We start from the raw sequence: 24,924 nt of genomic DNA on the forward strand, positions 1-24,924 counted from the left end.
TCTCATGTAGCCTCGCTGCTGAAAAGGGACGTTAAACTCAAAATCAACTCAACTCAAACTCCCCAATATCATAAAGTAAACAGGGATGTACTGGCATGATCATGATGCTTTCTTCACGCTTTTCTTTCTCCCGATCCCGAGACTGGAAAGTATGCCACACAATCGTAGCGTACGATTTATACCAGTGATAGAATGAGTCAAAAGTAATCGTAACCCTTGGCATGGCACATTGGTGTGCTGTTCTGAAATGAAGGCATTCTAACATGTATGATTTCTTCCTGATTCCGGTATATATACAATGTATTTAATCTATATGTTTGTGTAAACTCAAAGCATCCACAACAACTATATCGCAGCTCATTAATAATGTATGTGTTGTTCCATGCAAAAACGAACTAAGTATTATTTTCATAATTTTAAGAAACTTTAGTATGATGTTTCATGTCCAATAGGAATGTAGCCATCTCCTAAAATACAATGATTTCTTCTAGGAAAAGTCTTTTTTTTTTTTTTTTTTTTTTTTGTAAAAAAAAGTTCTAATCCGTATCAAGAACCAGTCGTTGCAATTACCTTGATTTTCTCATTTGGACGCGCAGTTCGTTTTCGCGTTATACGGTATTTATGTCACATAGAGAATTGAGCATGAGTGCTCGACTTTTAGGCTTAATTGATTCTCTATATCCCGTACGATGTTTTAGGTATGGTATAATTCGGATTACTTTCGGGTCACGTAGGATGTACGCGCCATGGAGTCTGTTCGATTCTATGTAGCAAGACTTAAATCCATGTGACACGGGAAAAATTTCGACCCAAGTGTTAGGGTGACTTGTGATCAGCGATTTGCTAAAAAATTGGTGACGCCAGTCGTTCCAAACTTTTTAAAATACCTTGATTTCTAAGTATGTTTGTAATAATACGGTCAAATATTCAACTATCACTTATGTATTTTTATGTGAAATTTCCGCCTGCATTTTGGTTACAGGATGTTTATACTATTGTTATCGTTTGATAATGCTAAATAGAACAAATACATACGTATATAGTATTTTTGTATAACAATATTGCTACGATAACGCTCAGAAGTTTTGAATATTGTAACACAACACGAGTACTGAAAAAATGGAGTAGCTGAATACTTCAGCGTACAAAATAAAAGTATTTACGTCTCTCATTCTCTATTCTCCTCTACCGGCTATTGTTGCGTGAAAAAATAGTTACGCTAATATGATATATATTGTTGGTATGTCTATACTGCAATGCAGATTCATAAATCAGCATTATCTGTTTGTGATTTCAAGATTATGCAATGCTGTTATATGTCACTTAGGTGCAAATGATTTAGAACTTATAAAGAAAAGGAAATATATATATATATATATATATATATATATATATATATATATATATATATATATATATATATATATATATATATATATATATATCTTTCCACCTTCAAAACCTCTCAGAGGCAATAGCATTACATTGAGAATTAAAGCTTAACGTAAATCTTCAAAAACTTCACGTACACACACACACACACACACACACACATATATATATATATATATATATATATATATATATATATATATATATATATATATATATATATATATATATATATTATAATGGCCACTTCACTTCTAATATTTCAAGTTAACTTTTGTTTCAGCTTCGAGGCTATATGGAACAGATCTACAACTTAATGTGAAATTGCAACCACACATACTCTCACCAAGAAGTGAACTCCAGCGGCGTGCATCACAAACCAGAATGCAAATCATTTAGCCATCATTGAGATATTCGTAATCCTCAATGAATACATGCTACTCTCTGTGCGTGGGATATTGAAAGGAAGACAGAGGTTAAACTATTTGGATACTAGCAGAAGTGCTCGTTTATCGCACAGGAAGAATAATGTTTATGCGAGTTGTTTGAAAGTGAGGAAATACTTGTAGTGTAACATACAGTGTGTCTCAAAATTTCCCTGACATAGGGTAACTCTGTTATTATCAGAGTTACAACGAAATGTAAGAGGGGAAACCGTGTCGAAATGTGATGTTTTCGATCTAGTGTTTTTTTTTTTCTTTTTTTAAATTGGACGATCTGTTTGGGCTGTACACTGTTTATGCGTCCAATGTTGAATGAAAATGTAACGTTGTCATTTACCTGGACCCACAACATAAATAAATGAAGTGACTGTCTTTTACGCTGACGTGACGATGGCTACCCCCATTTCAAACGTGCCTCCATTCACCATACTCTTACAAAACGTATCCAGGTCCAGGTAAATTACAAGGTTGTATTTTCATTTAACATTGGTCGCATAAAGAGTGTAGAGCCCAAACGGCTCGTTTGATTAAAAAAAAAAAAAAAAAATTCTTCACTTTACATTGAAAACCATATTTGTAGACGGTTTTCCTCTCTTACATTTTGTTGTAACTTTGATAATAACAGAGATACCCTCTGTCAGGAGCATTTTGAGACACCTTATATAACGACGTACACTGCCTTTGGTATGATCGTTCTTCGAACGGGAAGAATAACATTAATGCAAAATAATTCAAAGATATAAATGATATGAAACCTGAAATACCGAAAAGAAGTTTGGGTTCCCAGCTGCATAGGCACTATTGCTCACTGTATATTTTTTCCATACGTGGGTCAGGCTATATATTTTGAGATGCCACGAAACTAGAGAAGTGAGAGCTAGCAACCCTGTATTTTTAAAAACCACGATCATTCAGGAGTAAAGGCCTGACGTCAGTTGAATCACCGCTGTCACAGGGGACACGTGGTACAGACGAGTTCTTAGCGAAACACGGAGTTGTCCAGAGAACATGTGCACGTGATGATCTACCACGATTTCAAAGACGGCTTTAGTGAACAAATGTCCTGAACGGTTTCAACACGCATTTGTTCATGAAACTCCATCACGGGCAACTGTGATTCTTTGGTTTATGAATTTAAAAGAGGATAGATATCGCTTGGTGATGAGGCACGTGCTGGTAGTCCCTGTTAGTCAGTGGCTGTTGACAACATTGAGCGAGTGTGATGTACGATCCAAGAAGATCCAAGATGCAACTATCAAGTGATTAAGGCAACCCTTGCCTTCAAGCCTTTCAGTTGTGGAAGCTTCAGTTACAAAAGTGCATTGATGTAGCTGGGGATTACTTTGAACATACATAAATCCATTTGCATCATATGCCTTGTAGTTTTCTTGTATCTCAAAATGTATAGCGTGCTTCTCGTATAAATTTTGACCCCATCAATCCCCCCTCGAGTAGAAAATTGAAAAAGCAGCTTCCACAATTATATCTGGCGAAAATTTATCCGTGTACGAAGTTTAGAGACTTTGGATGACTTCTTTCTATGTAAAAATATAATGACAGACACACACGTCAGTCCATATCTATACTAACAAATAAACTAACGTGTGCGTCTTTCGTCAGCTTTTCGCATAGAAAAAAGTTACCTAGAACCACCAAATTCTGTACACATATATATTCGCCAGGTTTAATGGCATACGTAGCATTAATTTTTATTTTTATTTTTGATTAGAGGGCACTTGAGGAGGTCAAAATTTAAACACTCTAACAACCTTTCTTATCAAACCGTCTTATGGGTATACCTGTATATCGTGCAATGATATTGTTCTGTGAAGATGTAGGTTGCTGCTATATCAAGATTGATTTCAGAGTCCCATTTGTCTGTCTACAGTAGTATGTAACAGAATGTTTGTGTGTCTCTGTGTTTGTTGTTGACATTTAAACATAAGTTTAGGCAAGAAGTGGATGTTAGGTGGCCCAAGAACTAACAGGATTAACGACGAAAGTTAGCCTGAGAATTAAACAGAAGCAATTCATACAGAAAGTTGTTTTCCAGGATGTTCTTTCTTCCTGTCTTCTCATCCAGATTATGAACCCGGCAAAGGCGTGTGATTACAGCTAGTTTCATATATTAGTAGATATAGATGATTGTACAGTTACAGCCAAATGATTGAACAAGGCTCGGTGGCTCAGTGGTAGAGCGTTCACATCTGGTGCATGGGGTCCTTGCTTTGATCCCAGCTTGCGCTATGTGAGCTTTCTGGTGGACAAACACAGTGTCCGTGGGTTTTCTCGGGGTTCTCCCGTCCCCCCCACTTTCTCCATTCCGCCATTTCATTCATCTTTCATCATCACCGTCTCCTTTAGCCTAGCCGGCATTAACGTGGGACGTAAAACTTAAAGATTTAGTTTCAAATAAATGAACCATATATATATATATATTTGCATATATATACGTGCTTTATGTGCTCTTTGTCCCGGGCTCTCAAATATAGAATTGCGTAGTTTTCTTTTTCTTCTAATTCTACTTCAATCAGTAATTCCTGTCTCATATAGCCCCGGTGTAGAAAAGGGATCGTTAAACTTCACTTCATCAATCAATAAGTTTTATCAATTCCTTTCAAGTGAATGTTACTTGCTGTAAATTAGAGAACACTATGATCCCTTTAAGCTATATGCAATGTACGGAAATAGTTGCCTTTATTTCAAAGTTATTGAACCTGTATAGCAATTAACCAACTTTTACTGACGATTGTAGTACGTCCTCAGAAATTTCTGCCGCCACGAATAGATTTTTGCGCTTATCTTGGCCACATATAATCGGATTATGTTTCCCCCCTGGTTATAGCCGCATAAAATTATATCCCTCCGAGCACCAAACCTCTATGAGCAGATAATGCAGTAAACTCATGCAAGTCTATACATTGCAATATGCTGTTCAGCATTTCTCAATCAGTACATATCAGTAAATTAATTTGTTTCATTGTATAGATTTATTATAAAGTTTGAACTACATTCTTGTTATTGATTTATTACATAAATTATACTACAAACAATATTTTATGTATGCAGTTACTTGAACCTCACGAAGAAAAAAATTGCTGCCTATTAATGTCTACTGTACTCTTTCTTTATTACTCATCGTCCTACGTATCAGAGCTCGAGACATTTTCTTCTGACCTAGACGCCAGTTCTGAAAACCCTCTAATAATGCAAATCCAGTTTGATACTTAGGGTTACATGTTTTGGCCTTAAAGTTTCTGGTATAATAAATACAATTAGTACATTAACGTTACTACTTTCGGAACAGTGTTGTCTGGTTCTGAAATTTTATCATTCGTTTCACATGGTTCAGACTCAATACTTGAAAGCAAGTCTTTCTTTCCAATTTGTCAGTCGCAATTGCTTCAAATCCTGCTTTAAGTATTTGAAGCTGCATGTTTCATGGTTAATATGGAAGCAAAATAATATAGATATAAAGCAATTGAGAATGCTCCAAGAGCATTGCGAGAACGAACTTAATGGAGAGATGGAGCGGGAAGAATAACTGTGATTGTTCCTACATGCAAAAGTAAATCTTTCTATCCACACCTAATTCTGTTTCTTTCAAAAATTCGTAAAATATAATTTCTCTATGACTTACGGTCCCCGAGAAAAGGCTCCTCAAATCTCCCGAAATTCGGACTTTTTTGGCCAATATCTGGGGAACGGTGGCCAGTTTGCCAGTAGCCAGTTGTCCAGTGGTCCAGTCGATTTTCATCACATTTTCGTAATGTCCACGTTTCCGCCCCATACAGTACAACACTCCACACGAAGCATTTTATGAGTCTTTTTCTCAATTCTTTATTCAAGGTCCCACAAAACAGACTTTTCTTCCTCCTAAAGGCTTTTTTTTCGCCTTTTCTATTCTTGCTTTTGTTTCACGTTCGCACTTCGTGTTATTACTAAGAATACTACCCAGATATCGAAAATTATTCACTTGTTCTATTTTCTCCCCTCCTGCTTTTATATTTGACACATACCCCTTCGTTCCAATCACCATGGCTTTTGTCTTTCTAACATTTATTTTCATCCCATATTCTTCAAAGTCCTTTCTAATTTTTTCTAACATTTTATTGATTTTCTTTTCAGATTCTTCAACAAGCACCATATCGTCTGCAAATCTTATGCATCTAATCATTCTACCTCCTACCGAAATGCCATCATCATCATATAGGCTCTTTTTCACTATCTCTTCTAGATAGACATTAAATAGTGTTGGCGAGAGGCAGCATCCTTGTCGAACTCCCCTTCCAATTGCACTCTCTTCCGTCAGTTCTTCCTCTATCCTGACACTTACTTGTTGGTTCATGTATAAGTTTCTTATGAGTCTTCTGTCTTTCCATTCCAACCCTATCTTCGTTAGAACTCCCAACAACAATTCCCAATTCACGCGGTCAAAAGCCTTTTCTAGATCAATAAATATAGCATACACCTCTTTCCCTTTTTCTATAAATCTTTCACCGATCGCCCTTAATAATCCAATTGCATCTCTTGTGCCCTTGAATCTTCTGAACCCGAACTGCTCCTCCTCAACTTCTTTATTTGTTCTTTCATATAACCTTCTGTTCAGTATTCGGGGCAGAATTTTAGCTGCATGAGATATGAGACTAATAGTTCTATAATCATCACATCTCTTTGGGTTCGATTTCTTAGCCATTGGTATCATGATCGTTTTCAGAAAGTCTTTTGGTCATTCTCCTGTTTCATATATTTCACTGCATAGTCGGATCAATTCTTTCTTTGCCTTGTCTCCTATATTTTTAATGAATTCGATTGATATGTTATCTATTCCGGTTGCCTTTCCATTCCTAATCTCGGATATAGCCTTTTCAAACTCATCCCTAAGAATACTAAATCCTTTATCATCCTCGCCTACTTCATTTTCTACTTCAATATTTAGGCTACACGGTCTATCCCTACTCTCATATAAGTCTTCAACGTATTCTTTCTACCTTCCTATGACCTCATTTGTCTCGCTGACTGCCTTCCCATTCTTATTTTCCACTGCCATCATAATACCCCTTGTTTCCTCCGAAATTCCATAAATTTCAACTCCTTGTACATTTCCTCATATTTCAAACTGTTTCTAATTCTTCTATGTCCTAGCATTTTCTTTTGTAAAACTCTTCCCTCGCTCTGTCTGTTTCTCTTCGTAATTCATTATTTAACTTTCTGTACATCGTTCTGCCCTCTTCTGTTATCAACCTGTTTCCACATCCCGGCGGGAGCTCATGTGGTTCGGATTCCACGTTAATCAGTAGGTCCACGTCTCATATAGCCTCGCTGCTGAACGGGACGTTAAACTCAAAATCAACTCAACTCACCTGTTTCCACATCTTCCTCTCCCTCATTTTCTGCAACATCTGCTCGGTAACCCTGGTTTCTTAGCAGTTTTGTGTTCGCGGTAACCTACTGCTTCTTCTGCAGCCTGCTGTAAGCAACGTTTAATATGTTCCCATCGTGGTTACTACCTGCACCTATTCTTTCCTCGTTTGAACATTTTTCTTCGAATTTTTTAACGAAGAGATTTCTTATTTCCTCGTTTTTCAACTTTTCAGTATTCAACACTTTGTTACCTACTTTTCTTCTGCCTACATTTTTCAGTTGAATATCTACTTCGGCCAGCACAAGATTATGATCAGAGAAAATATCAGCCCCGGAAAGGGTCTTCGCGTTCTTTAAGCTATTCCGATACCTGTTCTGAATCATAACATAGTCTATCTGATATCTTCCGCCGTCTATTGGTGATTTCCATGTATATCGTCTTCTCTTGTGCTGATTGAACCAAGTGTTCCCAATTACTAGTGAAATCTGTCTACAGAAATTCACCAGTCCCTCTCCCCTTTCATTTCTTTCGCCTAAACCATAGTTGCCTGCGATACTACCTTCCTGTTTTTCTCCCACAACTGCATTGAATTCTCCCATTAGAATTATGCATGCACCCATCTTCTCCCTATCTATAATTTCTTTTATTTTCTCATAATTTTCCTCTACTTCTTCATTTGCATGCGAAGTCGTCGGTGCATATGTCTGTATCACCACTAGATCCTTTGTTTTCCCTTTAAGTCTTAACATCATAACTCTATCATCAATAAATTCTACTTTCACTACCTTATCTTTTAAGAATTCCAAGAAGCTTCCCAAGAATTATTCCTACGCCATTATGACCGCCCTTTTCATTACCTGAGTAAAACCCTTCGCTGAGAGATATAAAAATGAATAAAACTTAATAACTCTTGAACCACCAGACTGACCTGTATCAAACTTTCAACATAGATAAGGTTTGGGTCTAGGCCAATCTTATCATTTCAGTCTGATGGTTCAACGTACGGGAGGGAGAGGGGGGAGATAAAGGTTAAAAATAAAAATGAAAGTGATTGTCTTTGTGACTTTATCACTCTTGAACCACCCAACCGATCTCAATCAATTTTCAACACAGATAAGGTTTGGACCTGACATGTTTTTGATCATGTCACTTTGATGGTGCAACTTAGGGGAGGGGGAGAGGAGATAAATTAAAAGTGATCGAAAATGACCGATATAAGTGTCGATTACATAGTTTTCGGGGTCATTGAGATGAATAGTGACATATCCGATTCCGTTTCAATCCAAATTGAGCACTGCAAATTGGGATAGCGAGGAAGAAGATGTGTAGAAGTGACGGAAACTGATCAATATTAATGTGGAATCCATAGTTTTCGGGGTTGCTGAGTTGAACAGTGACACTTCCGATCCCGTTTACGTCCAAATTCAGTCCCGCAACTTGGGAAGGGGACGGGGAGACACATAAAAATGATCAAAAATCACTAATATTAATGTCGAATCCATAGTTTTTGGGGTTTCTGAGTTGAACAATGACACTTCTGATCCCGTTTATGTCCAAATTTAGCCCTGCAACTTGGAGGAGGAAGAGGGGGAGAGACATAAAAATATAAAAAATGACCCATCTTAGTGTCGAATCCATAGTTTTCGAGGTCACTGAGAGGAACAGTGACACACGACCGATTCCGTTTAAATCCAAATTCAGCAACGCAGCTTGGGGTGGGGGAGGAAGGATATATATCGAAATGATCGAAAATGAACGATATCAGAGAGCGCTTGAGTAATAGTAAAAAGTGACTGACTAGCGGAACATATTGCTATTTTTTTCTTAATTTAACCCAGCGAAGGGGGAAATTGGTGCTAGTACCCTAATGACTTTAAAAAATGACGCTTACGGATCATTGAAATTATACAAAAAAAAAAAAAGAGAGAGAGAGAGAGAGAGAGATAATTGGCAAAACTTTAATATGTTTAGTTCTGACATTAAAATCTCCAATAGCCATACTTGCATGCCGTAAACACGGTCTCCACGGTCTGGCGAAACACGGTCTCCACTGATCTATTGGTTAAAAACGTGAAGTCTTAATTATTAAAAATCGAGTCCGTAGCGTGGAGCCCAGGGAGGTTTAGACCCTAAATCGTATTTATAAAGGACAAACATATCATTGGGTCACGCTAATTCCTAATAGTAAGCAATCATGCTGTCTGCCTTCGTGGTGTCAATAGATGTTACTTACGTGCAGACAATTTGCAGATTCAAAACTACTGTTGCGATTTAATTGCACCGTAAAAGCTACCCGTTTCAATTTCGTTACTTCAAAGTAGGACAAAGGCAGTAACTATATTTAGATTTGAATGAGCATTGCATCTCAAACTGTTTTATTTAAACTTAATTGTTTGGAAATGATACTAATAAGAACGTGCTTTGTTCTTTATTATTAAGGCAAGGTCCGTAACCATATTTGGATTTGATCATGAATATTTCAGTAAACCAAATTAGTTGGTCAGCAAACTAAAACAGAAAGAAGTGTAAATAGTTAGCGCTCTTAGTCAAACACCATTTTAACCTATAGTGTACAATGAGCCGAAACCAAGGGTACAACGGCTAATGTTTCTAAACCTCATTGTCTTTTAGTTTGCTGCTTTTGAGTTTTTATTAATACATTCACAAAAATATTTAACTGCACTAATTTTCAATCACCGTCCTACTTTCCCGCTTCAGTTTTTAGCTGCCTATGACATTGATAAATCTTTATAAAACTTCTGTGTATTTGTTAGGGTTATCCACGGGACAAGATTTGAGACTGTCTCGAGATGTGTCATGAAAGTTCTTGGAAAGTGTATCAGTTTCTATTGGAAGAACTTGGTCTTTTATTTCGTCACAAAAATCCTGTCTTGTCTCGTCTTGTAGGCAACTCTAACAATTGCTTGTTGAAAGTAACGATGGCGAACAGTTAGTGCAGTGATAGAATAGGAGCACTATATATATATGCGTCAAGAAAACTGTGATGAATTTGATGAAAAAATATAGAATATCATATAAGTAGCCCGTAGTTAGTGTTAGTGTAGAGTACATCATGAAGTCTACATAGTGCGATAGGGATGCTCAGTTATCAAATGGGTAAAGTACCAAAGACGATTACACGGTTTTGGACAATTTTACACAGTCACTTATGATGAAAGTATGATTCAGATTGCATGTAAAACTATTTTTCGTGGTGAAAGGTAATTAGGCAGTCAAAATTTACTGTAAGTATTAGATATACCGGAAATGGAATTTACATTATTCCATAGAAATTCTTAGGACGTTTGTCATAACTAGAGTTGGGATTGATATGCACTTAAAAAAAGAGGGGAGCTCAAAATGTGTATAGAACTTTGTGCTAAAAATACAAAAAGAAATACACACTAAAATGTTCCAAAAAAAGGTAAATATGCACTAAAATATGTAGTACAGAGGTGAGCATCCAATAGCCTTATTCTACCTTTTGTTGAGTATGATTATTACATCTGCAGCCATGAATCAGTGTATTCAATGTAAATAAATTGCATAACTAGAAATTGAGGTACGTGTAGGAGATTACCCATACTGCACAGATACCTCCCTTGAACATCAGTCCCTGGATATCCACAGATATTCCAGTTTTTGCAAGTTTAAGTCCCGTGAATATCCTGTAGTAAGCCAGATGTCCGGTTGTATCCCAGGAACAGAATTTCCTGTCGGACATATCTACGTTCGTTGCAGAATAATGATAAGACGAGTTTTGGATATATAGCTATTGTCTCATGAAAGGCTCATCCTCTTGAAATCCAAGGGAAATTTCGTGAATATTTTCATTATCCTTAACTTTCTGCTGCGAGCCCAAATGTCCCGGGACACTCATGGGACTTGTGAGACATTAAAATGACATATCGTGTACATGTTGTACTATGAGCGAATATATAGGACTATACCTTGTATACTTTGAAATTGAATATACAGTGCATATGAAACCGGTCCAATATGCTCTACTTTCATTTGCAAGTGAACCGTCCAACTTAAAGGTAGCCTATTTACGGAGTAATAAAATTGTCTCCAGTTTTTACAAAAGTATGACCATGAGTGATCAAGTTATAGAGATGGTGAATAAAATACGTTCAATTAGATATGATATAAAGATTCATGTTTTACACATTTAGTCTTAATATTCTTATTTCGGGATGTATTGTTTCTATTTAGCGACTATATTCTGCTACTTACAAGTTTACAGATCTAATACTGATTCCGAATAACAAATTACATACATGTATATTGTATCGCACACGTCTGTCTCTGATTTCTTACAGAGTGTATTCTATTGGTGCATCAATAGATCATTATTGATGGGGAACTGAACTATTGGGGGAGGGGAGGGACGATTAATCAAAATATAAATCAGGTAATTTTAAATTTGTTCCTCACTACATTCAAATATTATTAGGTATTGCTAAGTGCTAAATATGAAAAACATCAACGTATTGTTGGACTTTGGGTCAACTTGGCTGTCGAAACTTAGCATTTTCACGTGTTCATTATTTATTTATTTAGTTAGTTAGTTTTAATTTTGCAATTATTGTGCTGAATAATTCAAGACATGTGTGATCCGTAGGTGAAATTCGTAGTAATCAACTCTCTAGCACCAGTGCAAGTAATTCAGAAATTAGTGATTGCTGTTTTTCTAGAGGGGATAGCGTAGTCTAGTGGTTAGAGCGTCAGACACACGTTAGCGTAGTCCCGAGTTTGATTCCCGGCCAGCGCTTCCCAAATGTTGTTGTCCATCCAGCGACGTGAGACAAACTGGGGAGTCACGTGAATAAAAGATGTGGCAGCCACTAGGTCTAGAAAGCTCCTGATATGTAACCCGCTGACCATGCGTTCGTTGCTACGTTTGACTTAATTCAGCCGGTCGCTATCAGATGGCGTTGGAGGGGCTCAGACACATAAGGACTGTCATGTAGTGTCTTTCTTTTGTTTGTTTCTAGACATAAAACACATGTGCTGTTGTATGAAGTAGTCGTATGTACACAATAGAACTGATCTTGTGCAATTGTTCGCAGAAGTTAACATCTGATGTCTAAAATTTACCTATAGACCCGAATATTTTATTTACCTATCCAATAATTTAAACCTCCTCTTGATTTGCTCTTTTGATAAAATTTTGATCCACATGCTATATACAAGACACTGGACTTATCGCGGGCCTATGAAAATGATTCTGATATTTGGTATTCAAACATAGGGAAGTTCTGTGGTAAAGTAGTGGTCTTTGTTCGGAAATGTTGACCTCTTTTTGACGAACAACCTTGAATGGCTTCCTGCATGGGCGTGATCTTAGAAACATCCTATTAATAAACAGATTTTTGTATCGTTGAATTGGTGTAGGGGACAGGGAAGAACTTCTTAAAAGCGGCATTATTATTTTTTTTTTCTTTCTTAAATCAAACTTTGTCTCTTTCTCCCACGATCGAATTCGGGGCCGCCATTCAATTGTACATTCACTCTACTTCCTTCCAACGCGCTATTCATCTTCTCGTCTGAAAAGTTATTACTGCACCCACGCATATGAGAGACAAACAGGATATTACATCCTCCTTGTCGGACCTGACTTTTTATTCGAGAAATATGTGCTGAGTTCATCCTTTTCTTACTCTTCCGATGTACTATCACCGTGACATCGTCAACACACACACACACACACACACAGGCACACAAAACACCTTTTATAGTTAAATATATGCATGAGTATATAGAATGTGTTTGTGTATACATAAAAAGGACTCGCTTAGTATATCTAGCTGCATGCATTTGTTATGCTTTGAAATCTAATAAGATTAGAAAATGCAAGGTTTGTTAATGTCTAACAGAACTGTCTGTTCTTCGAACTGAAATTAAAACTTTCTACAATACTTAAATATTGTAGAAATTATCTTTTTCCCCCTTTAGAAGTAAAATTTTCAAAAATGCTGAAACACCTATTCCCTTTCATTTATTTACTATTTTTTAAATTCAAAGTTTATACACCAAATTTTATACCTGTTACTTAAGAAAATCCTCACATTGAGCATCTTCTTAATAAAGAATCGAAAATTTTAATATCATAGACCCTTTCCCCTTTAAGAGCGAAATCTGCATAAACGCTGAAAGACTTGTTCGATAATTTTTTACTAAGAATTTATATACTGAATTTCATTACTCCGACTAAACAAATCCTCTTATTGAATACTTTCTAGAAAAAAAAAATAAGGGAAAATTTAATAGATATTTAGAAATTTAGAAGCAGAGTTTTCGAAAGTGCTGATACATCTGGTCAGTTATTTTAAATGAGGAGTTTATATGTCAAGTTTCATCTTTCTAACTTTAGGAATTCGTGGGATTCTCTGTTCTCGGCAAAAATTTTAAGCCCACCTTTGTCTCTTCTTACGACAAGTATTTCAAAAGACCGTTGTTTCTTACCACTTGCTTTGGTTTAAAAAGGATTTTTTTCTGCACAAATTTGAAGTTCCCATGATAGTGCGTTGTACGACCTGCGTATTCGTGAATGTCACTTTTACCCTTTTATGTAATAGTAGAGATATGTTGAATATCGTCATAGAAACAGAGGCGTATCCAGAAGTAAATTAAAAGAGTATATTAAAAGCAAACAAGAACTTTCCTGAAAGCTCTGCTCCAGTCCTTCTTTGGTTAAAATGGTTGAAATAGTAGTTTTTTGTTAGGTCAGAGATGACTTCATGTGACATTTCAGATATTTCCGTTTCCACTTTTGCTGGAAGTATCATCTAAAATGTTGTGTCTTACGTTTAACGATTCGCGGCGATGCGTTGTAACGCTAAAAAAATAATAAATAAATAAATAAATAAATGAAATGAAATTTTTCAGTTTTACGTCCAACGGATATGCCATGTAGACTAAAGGAGACGGCGATGATGGGCAATTAAAGAAACGGTGGAATGAAGAAAGTGGGATAAATTGAGAATCCACAGAAATCCCACGCACACAGTGTTCGTCCACCATAAAGCTCATTTGGAGCGAGCTGGAATCGAACCAGAGACCCCATGCACCAGAAGTAAACGCTCTACCTTTGAGCCAACATGGACCAATTTTATATATATATAGTATGGCGCTAAATTCGTTGTACAAAAGCAGACAAGTAATTCCTGAGAGTAAACCAAACAAAAAGGTTCCAATAATCATAGGGCGAAAACCCCATCGTTTACGTGCTATAGGCTGCCGAAAACATGAAAAAAAAAAATGAATTTTAAAGGTTCATAGCTCCAAAACTATGGGACCTATCGTAGTCGGGTCAAGACTTCACTTAGGAAAACTAGTATGTATCCTATCCAAAAATGTGTGTTTTAGAATCCTGAGGTGCTTCCACAACAATTTTATAGAGGGAGTTTGACTACGGGCACATGATATAAAGTGCTCTCCAACTACCTCCATAAAAAATTGTTACGTGAGTACCCTAGGATTCTAAAACATGTATTTTTGGATAGAGCACATACTAGTTCCTAAGTGAAGTCTTGTCTCGACTACAGTAGGTCCCATAATTTTGGAGGTATGGGCCTTTAGATTTCATTTTTCCATGTTTTCGGCAGCCTATAACACGTAAACGATGGAGTTTTCACCCATTGTTTATTGAAACTTTTTTTGTTTGGTTTACTCTCTGGAATTACTTGTCTGCTTTTGTACAACGAATTTAGCGCCATACTATATATATATATATATATATATATATATATATATATATATATATATATATATATATATGGGGTGGTCCAGAACTGTGGGAACACCCAAATAAAAGCACGACTTTTAAAGAATGGCAAAAGTAACACTGTAGATTAGTAGTACAGGTGGGGGAAAAATGTAGCATATGTAGGGTTGATGGCCGCCATTTTGAAATCCGCGTTTTAAATTCGCTTTCATTTTTTCCCATCATCTAAAATCCTGCTCAAAGTGCTTTCAGATGTGTTTGCACACGCATTTGTTATGCATTCCTTTAGGTAGTCAATATCCCAAATTTTCAGTGAATACACAATGGACTTGAGATGTCCCGAAAAATAAAAATTCAGGGAAGTGAGGCCAGAAAAACGTGATGGTAACACCACAGCACCATATCTACTGATCCACGAGTTGGGAAGCTGTACATCCAAATACTCACAAACACAGTTTCCATAATGTGGAGGGGCATCATTGTGTTAATAGAAGACAAGACAGGGAATGTTCCATCTTTAGATAAGAGAGATGGTAAAATATCTTCTTCTAGTATTCGACGATGCTCGATTGATGTGATGCCATTGATAAACAAAAAAACACACAACACGGGTCCCCACACACCATGCCACATAATCACTTTTCCGGAAATAACAGCAGATTCTTCACATCAGTGGGAATTAGTGTCCGACCAGAATCGAACTTTCTGTTTGTTCACCTCACCAGAAACGTAAAAGTTCGCTTCATCTGTGAATAAAACGTCGTAAGCGAAACGGGATTTATGCATATTTGCTCTGTTGTCCTTTCCGCTAAGTCCAAACGCCGATTGGGGTAATTTTTTAGCAGGTGATGATGCACTTGTAGCTTGTAGCAGCACCACTTAGCATGATTGATATGCGAGTGCCATCATTTTCCTGGGCCAAACGACGAGTGTTTATATTTGGACGCTTGCTAAATGCTGTCAACACTGCTATTAGCGTTGTTTCGTCAATCGCTGTGTATGGTCTGTCTGATTTTTTTTTTTAAATACGGACCCTGTTTTCTGAATTTCTTGATCAACTTGTATGCTTACTTATAAAAGAGTAGAAGTGGGTCAGTCATCATCGCCCAGCCCGTACTAATATAGGTATTAACGTGAAATTTGGAAAGAATTACCGTTTTATCAGGAGGGTAGAGATATAAAAAAGATTGAGAGACCCAATTCCAAATGGGCTAAGGTGTTTCAAAATGACCCCCAAGACTAGTGTACGAGTATATCTCACGAACCCCTGAAGATACATCATAGAGATGAAACTCGGCTATGAACGCTTCATTAGAAATAAGAAAATGCATGTTTCAGCATTTTCAGAAAATTACTCTCCAAACAGGGGAAAGGGAGACTTCTATAAAATATTTTTATCAAGTGCCGAATGTGAGGATTTGCTAAGTTGTAGATTTGAAATTCAGTATATAGACTTTATTTAAAAATGAGGCAACAGGTATTTCAGCGTTTCTGGAAAAGTCGCTCCTAAGAGGGAAAGGAGGACAATTACAATCCTATTGAAATTTCCCTTTACTTATTCACAAAGTGTGAAAAGGGGGAAAAGTTGAATCACTCCTATAATATCTAAATTTTCCTTTCTTTATTGAGACAGTGGTCAATGTGAGGATTCATTTAATCTGAAGTTGTGAAATTATTTTATAATTCTTAAATATAAAATAAGAAAATACGTGTTTCAGCGTTTTTGATAACATCGTTCCTAAGGGGAAAGGGGAACATTTTCTTTAATATCAAAATTCCCTTTTACTTGTTCACAAAGTACCATGTGTGGTGATTTGCTTCAGGTAAAGACGAAAAATTCGGCATGGAGACTCTTAAATACAAATAATGAGACATGTATTTCAGCATTTCGGAAAATTACCTTCCTTGTGGCTGAAAAGAAGGTCACTACTGTAATATCCATATTCACTTTACTTTTGAGAAAGTGCTCATATGTGAAAATTAGTATGTAATATATTAAATAGAATTGATTAAATCGTATTTCACGATCTTCGAAAATCCTGTTTCTAAAGAGAATAAGGGGTTTGATTTTTTTAAATACCTCCTTTTTCTTAATAAAAAAAAAAAACAGGAAATGCTTAACGTAAGAATTCGTTTAAGTTGGAAGAGTGAAATTCGTTACATGAACTCCTAATTAAAAATTAGGGAAACACTTATTCCAGCGTTTTTGATAATACGTGTCACGGGGGCACGGGTAATATGTACGATTATATGGAAGAATGAAAATTCTGACCATGTTAATATATCTAGGAACGTGACATTTGGACAGAAAATTATTTTTCTTACGAGAGCAATGAATAAAGAGGGATTAAAAAAGTGTCTAAGAAAGGCAAAAGGGATTCAAATATTTTGCCCAGAATAAAGCACTACATAAGTCCCTGATATTAGAGAGATGAAGCTCGGCATATAAACTTTTCATTGAAAAAAGTAAGCAAATACGTCTCCCAGCGTTTTCAAAAATTCCGTTTTAAAAGGAAAGATGCATTTTCTAGTATTTACATTTCCTTCACACTGAAAGCGATGTTGTCTGTTGATTTTGATCGCTGCACGGAGAAATAGTTTAAAACTGAAATAATTTTTGGAACATATTTAGTATCTACCCCGAGGTAGATTTTAATCGTTACTTTGATTAAATTGTGTATCCTAAAAGAGTAAGAGGTTCAAAATTAGTGAGGAAAATAGAGTATCTCATAAGATGAGAATATGTAGGCCTATATAAAATCATCATCACAATTGAGAGGATTCGTGATCCATCATTTTCCAAAATTCCCTTTTTAGGGAAGGGAGGAGAAGGTGTAATTTCTGTATTTTTCGCCACATTGGAATAGACGTTGTCTGCTATTTGTGGTGACATCATGAAATACGACTTACTCGTTTGAAGTGAATTTTTAAACATAGTTCCTGCCAAAAAGTTTGAGATATTTTACATGATTTTATGTAGATTTGCTTGGATCCCCATTGAACAGTTTCTAATCCAAAAGAGATTCGCTTGTGAAGCTTGAAACAACAGTTCTTTCGGTTTCATTATTTTTCCTTTCTTGAACTGAACACATGACAAACCATGTAGAAAAATTCTCGTTTTTAATTTGTATTATCAAATACATTTGTGTAATGGATATAGTACAATTACGCATTGATGATCCTATAAATAAGAAAGACAGACCGCCTTTCACAGAAACATTGGTGTTTTACAAGTATTCTCGTAACGGCCTCTACTAAATAAGTGTCGATAAGTTGGCGAGAACAATCATGTTTCATAATAATGCGAGCCTTCTTTACTTACAACCATATTTTGTAAGTGTGTATCTGCAATGCATGTCACGTGTATGGTAAATAAAGTATACACATCGTGAAGAATCCACTTTTCATCCGATGTCTACGAACAGATTCTTTCCTGATGAAATAACCAAAAATCAGGCATTTACACATGTTGCTTTCTGAACCGTAATCAATTGATCTGGGACCCGTCATAACACTTCCTAGCGCTTTTCAAAGTTTGGACTGGAATTAAATGTTTTCTTTAATTTCTCATTGTTGAAAACGAGATGAGAGTTGATACGAGACGTACCTTTTTGAATTCGAGAGGAGACGAGATATTTCACGTGTCCCGTGGGCAACACTAGTTCGCTCAAATCTTAGATCTCAAACACTGTTATTGTTTAATGATTTATTGTATAAGAACTATGAATTGATAATAATTGACTGTACGAGAAAATGAAAAGCATTTATCGTCATTTAAAGATACCGAAGTCATTACACAGCATAATCCAAGAATAAATTTGGTCTAAATATTGTGATATCACACTCTTCTTGGACCTGTCAAGATGCAGGATTCTGATAATTTTTAGATGATTAAAATAGATCAGTTCATAAATTATGTACATAAATTTACAGAACAATACAAGAAAATGTTCGAAACGAAACGAGAAAGATGATCAAGAATCGATGTGAGAATAGAATGAATTCTTTGAGAATTGAGACGATACTACAGAATTTACGTGACAAGACGAGAAGACCTTATTATTTGATGTCGTCTCATGGGCAACACTGTTCCTCACATGTTTGGCTATTGTCGACGTCCAAGTAATCTCAACAAATTATAGAAGGCAGGTTCTGAAAGACCCGGAAATTTGTGATCCAAGCTTTAGAGAAAAGAAAAAAATCAGCTTATTCGTCTTTTTAATCGTCTTAAGTATCTTGTTGTCTTGGCACTCTTGGGCATCTCGTACATGATGCAGCCTAAAGGAATTAATCATCGTTCTTAACTTTGTTAAACCATCATTCTTCTGTAACCCATTGACCACATACCTACCGAATGTCTGACGTACTTTTCTTCGTGTTTCAGTAGTGTTTGTTCGCAGTTTTAAATAGTAAAACACAGAGACCTTATAATGCTTTTTGAAATTTGGATATTTGATCCTGCTTTCAGTGACGTTCTCTTTAACCGTAGCGACTCCAAGCAGCAAAACATGAGAAGAAACACTCATTAATACGTTATCTCAAATTTTTCACTTAAAAATGAAATGTGCTGCTAACTCGTGCAGTGCCTCCACATGAAAATACAACTTTTTTTTTTTAGCGGGATATTATATAATATGTTCAAGTACACTATGCTTCTTCTATTGTGAAAAGCATTTTGTTCACAATTTTAGAAATGTGCATTACTCACTACCTATTTAACAGATTAATCAGAAAGCTTATAGAACCTTGAATATTTGTTTGAAATTCCACTGCTAACATTTCGATATGTCCTCGTATACTTTTAAAAATCCTGGGGCACGGTGGCTCAGTGGTAAAGCGCACACCTATGGTGCGTGGGGTCTCTGGTTCGATTCCCGGCTATTAAGTTTGGACAACATCATGTCTGTGGGTTTTCTCTGGGTACTCCCATTTCATCCTACATTCGCATTCCACCATTCATTTCATCATCACTCACTCGCTTTGATCATCGTGTTCCTTAGCCTCAAAGAGCATTTTCGTAGGACGTTAAACTGAAAGATTTCATTTCATTTCATTTTATAAAAATCCTTTTTCGAAAACAGTTTGATGTAATTGTATGTTAGAATTCTACCAAAGCAATGGACGTCGTATGTAGAAAAATATAATTGTACTGGAATGAACTGAAGTGAGCAACAATGCAAAAAAAAAAAAAAAAAAAAAATGCAATGTCTTGCACATGCACATATTTCTTTATGTGTCAGATGATTATTGTGCTTGAGAAGCACAGTGCATTCATTGCATTGTCTTCAAAGGTTGAGATGTGCAGCGAGCGTGTCAAACTTGCGTGCTAAAGTGCACTTAAAATAATATCTGGTTTTGCTTCTTTACAAGCAACACCTTTATTTCAGTGTATACTCTGTCATTTGTATTTGTTCAAGAATTGTATTAAATTAGAAAATATTTTACTTTCGATATTTCAGAAAGCACCGAAATGCTAAAATATATTACAAATGGATTTTTGGAATCAGAATTCTTATTGTTTTAATGTTTTGTTTTATTTTATATCATTTTATTTATTTACTAGTTATATTTGAGACTTCTTAAATCAAACAATGATACCTTATTTAAAGTCTTTGGAGTAAGTTTTGAGATATTGGCCTTAGTAATAGGAATTAGTTTGTACAAATTGTTAAATAATAATATTTTTAAACAATTTTAATGTTTGTGAATTTATTTGTTGATTTTTATTAATTTTAGGTAGTTATACAATGAAATATTTATCTTCCATTTTTTCTCACACTTTTTCATCACTATTAATACGAATATTAACATTTAATTTAAGTATCCCGTGAATTTGTAGTAGACAGCACATTGTTTGTGGATTTTCTCGAGGTTGTTCCTTTCTTCCCACATTCTTATTCCACCAAATCCTTCATAACCATTCGCCTTCAGTAATCACTCATCTCCTTTAGCCTATAATACATAACCGTGGGATGTAAAACTACAGATTTACAGATATTTAACAAATTCTAAGACGATTCAAATATATATTTCAAAATGATAGCAAAAATTAGTTGTCTTAAGTTCGCGCTAGATGCCCCTGTGACCTTACCTTCCCTTTTGAGGTTTTCCCTTAATTTTGGACATTTCGTTCTCAGAAGAACGATGTTGTGGCTTTTCCCTACATAAAAGTCATGCTCCATGGCATGAATCGATCATATGGTAATGAAATGTGTACACTTTTTTAACACACACACACACATAAATAACTATTACTGGATTTAATCTTGTAATATGAATAAATGTCCGAAGTTACGATTTGGAGTTATAATACTACAATAAATATGAGTAGATATTTTTTTTCTATGAGAATATAAACCATTAGTACATAACTACCGGTATGTAAACATACAGTAAATCACAACTACGGTACTGAAATGTAATGAAATACATAAATATGAATAGTTATTTCACCTAAAAGTCTAGTGTTGTGATTCATGTACATTGTGACTTCTGATCAGTCAGAGTTGATTGATAGGGTTTAAAAATTCCTTTCCAGAACAAATGTTGTAGGAGAGAAAATCTACTGCATATATTGACAAGCTAGCCCACTACTTGAATTTGCATACGAGAAAAGCACCTCTACTGTTGTTAATAAAGCCGGGACCACAAGGAGTGATATGAGTGGGTGCGCATGTTACCCACTTAGCTACAGTACAGCACACGGTTGTTCCGTAAGTTTCACCAATTTCACCGCGGATGTCTACAAAAAGAACCATGTGTGATCCATTACTAGTAAACACTCGATCACAGGCCTGAATTACACGTAGGCTGAGTAGGCTAGAGCCTAGGATGGCGTACAGCTTATCAGCAGCATATTTGACTCCAACTCCTCTTGTCTTACATAACATAATAAATTAATGTATTGTTATTTCTATGTGGACGTTTCTGTATTACAGATTAAGATATAATTTTGCCTTTTCAAGTGATCCTCTTGTATAAACTTATATTCAGCAATAAGATTGTTTGTAGCCCCGATGAATACAGAATCCATTGTCGACTACAACTTGATCATTGTAATTTATAACGTAAGAACTTATTATTTATATGTGGAGTGGGGGGAGAAGGCGATTCCGAAAGTATAAGCCTAGAGTATCAGAGTGTGTTAATTCACCCTGGTAGGATATAACTATAGTAAGACAACCTCGGGCAATTTCGTAGCTTGGATAATTTCGTGATAATAGCGCAGTTGACGGTTACAAACTTTCTTGACAATGAGACGAGAACAAATAATAGTTTTGTTGAGGACATACCGGTATAAGTTTAGTTCATGTAGTGGAAGCCGTGAAAAGATAACAGCACTCTGCTAAATGTTAAAGGAAGTAACTCAACAAATTCGTTATTATCGCTGTAGTGCGAAGAGCAAAGTTATTATCGCTGTAGTTTTTAAATGAATACTTTTATATTTGGAAGAATTTGTGGGTGGAGTTAATCTAAAACCGAGGGTGACGAGGCCCCTAATATGAAGAAGGTTTAGGATTTTTAATCCCTTAATCTGACTGATAGATATGAGTCCTGGTGCAAACATCGATACAAACACCGTCAAAACCAAGAAACATACAGACAAACATGCACTAGGACCCTTAAAAGGTTAAACTGATTGAGGACAATATAGACATAAGAAATTCTATGAAAAAAGTGGATATTAGTAGTGAATATAAAGCCGAAACACATAAATTAGTACAAGATTTCTACTATTTTATCTAGAAAAAATCCGGCATCCGCACAATACGTCGGACAACTGCTCAACACGTCTCAATCTTCACAGCAATTACATCTGCCCGAGAATTCAACTTTTATTATGACGTAAGAGTGGCTCCTTCAATTTCAGAAGTTTTACCTTCCTGGATCCAACCTGGGACGTGTCAACTTCTGTGATCAATATTTATTTTTATATGATGAGCGGATACATTAAACGATAACCGAATTCGAATAATTGGCCAACCGTTTTCACTCTGCCCTATATTATTTATTCTGTCTTCGACGAAGTTTTGCTGATGAAGCTGTACAATGTTTCGACATTCGAGTACGGTGACATACATCAATATTGTGATGAAGGGATGCCCCAGTCACAGTTGATCTTTTTTCCTTATGCAGCTGATGGACACTTTTATTTAGATTTTTGGGATCAACGACATGAGAGAGTTGGAATAATCAACTCGTATGGTATGGCAGATAACACATGCATCGAAAGATAGAAGCAACTAATTCACAAATTGCATCACAGAGCAAGACCTGGAGTACCTGTCCCTCAGCTCAGTGACCCCTTATACAAACATAGATGGCAGTATAACGCGATATTATGGGACGTATTGTGTCCTTTCATAACTTTTCTAGCTACTGGTCGAGAAATACCTTTCTCACTAAGTGGTAACCAGAAGTATCAGTATCGTCTCCAAATAATGACACAAATTTGTAGTGTCACGACACAACTGTTAGCGTGATGCTTTTACATTTCTTAGTGTATGTATATAATATTTGTTAACTTGAAAATCATCCGTTGTCTTTATGCTATTGTAAACCGTTATTAATATTTGGCACTAAATAATAATAGCAATAAAAAAACTTTTCAAGCACAAATATATCCTTAAAAAAAATAATTTCCTACTCTTCAATTTTACCCACGGACGTTTGTATTTTGTGCAGGTAAATGTGCGTCATCTGCTTACACATATCATTTCTAAGGTCACTGTAGCGTATAGGTCTTGTTCTATAGGTTTTAGAATAATTTTCAATAATTTTACTTTTTGGCTTTGAGAGTGACCCTAGATGACTGGTTCGGTTATTGCGTCTTGGTATTGACCTAAGATACCTATATACCAAACTTGAGCCCCATAGATGTTATAGGTAGGAAGTTATCCTGTTTACAGAGAAACGTATTTCATTTATACGAGAAACCCATTTGCGAATTTGTATAGCTCGTGCCTTACCATATAAATGAAAGGACCATTGTCCCAATCCATATAATCTTATCAATACATTGTCACAGGTTCTGAAATAAATCCTTAAGTTGGGAGCTTGTTCACTCAATAATCAGCATGATAAGCGAAATTCGTAGTTGCATCATCACTGAAATAATAAACAATATGGGCCTATTTGTTTCAGTGGGGAAACATAAATTTACAGCAGAGAAACCAAGACTCCTTTCCAAGAATCCCGCACAACTAAGCAGTACTGGGAGCTACAATAAACCTTCCGTACGATCAGTAAACGGACACAATTCAACAGGACGTCCAGTAGCTCTAAGAGTTAAGTGAGAAAGGGTTAAAAGTACAAGGATGAAGAGATACTTGAGACATCGTTTTTTTTTTTGCTAGCCTAAAGCTAGCCCCACCCAAGGGTTACGCCCTCGACTCGGGAAGAGATAATCAGGACAATGGAATATGGACTACTGTTGTTGGGATAAGTGATATTTATCCATTTATGTATTTATTTATTTATTAGCATTTAATGGTCATTGGATTTTATGATCTTGTGATCATAAACATTAGCATAAGGTGGATATGAAATGATTATATGGCATGAAAGTAATGAGTACGTGCAATACACATCACAACACATAGATGAGGTTAGAAGAACAAGTGAGGTTATCTTCTCGCCCCGGGGTTACACGGGGCATTGATGTAAGACAGTTGGTGCCCTGTTAGTACAGTAGGGTTACTGTGGATGATGTGATGGAAAGATGAAATGTGAATGAATATCGAGATGAAATGCATCGAGAAGAGGAATGTCGGGATGATTCGGAGGGACAGTGTATCGATAAAGGGTAAAAAGCAGAGATAGAGGGGTGGGGCGTAATGGTGTGAGAGAAACGAAGTCGGCTGCAGTATATACTGTGTCCATGAGTAGAGGGTGGTTCATTGTCACTCGATGAGTGATATATTTTAACCGAAGATGTTCTATGTGGGAAAGAAGTGTGGGAAAAGTAATGCGACTATAGAGATCGGCAGTGGGGC

The 24,924-nt window shown here is 36.1% G+C and overlaps 1 protein-coding gene across 1 annotated transcript in view; it reads left to right on the top strand.

Annotated features, from left to right (window-relative positions):
* The window catches only part of LOC145688523 (uncharacterized), a 303,038-nt gene that overhangs the window by 29,612 nt on the left and 248,502 nt on the right, over positions 1-24,924 (top strand). The gene's annotated exons all lie outside the window — the stretch shown is intronic.

This window comes from Thermobia domestica, chromosome 6, assembly GCF_964235325.1.
Source record: "Thermobia domestica chromosome 6, izTheDome1.hap1.1, whole genome shotgun sequence".
Taxonomy (NCBI): Eukaryota; Metazoa; Arthropoda; class Insecta; order Zygentoma; family Lepismatidae; genus Thermobia; species Thermobia domestica.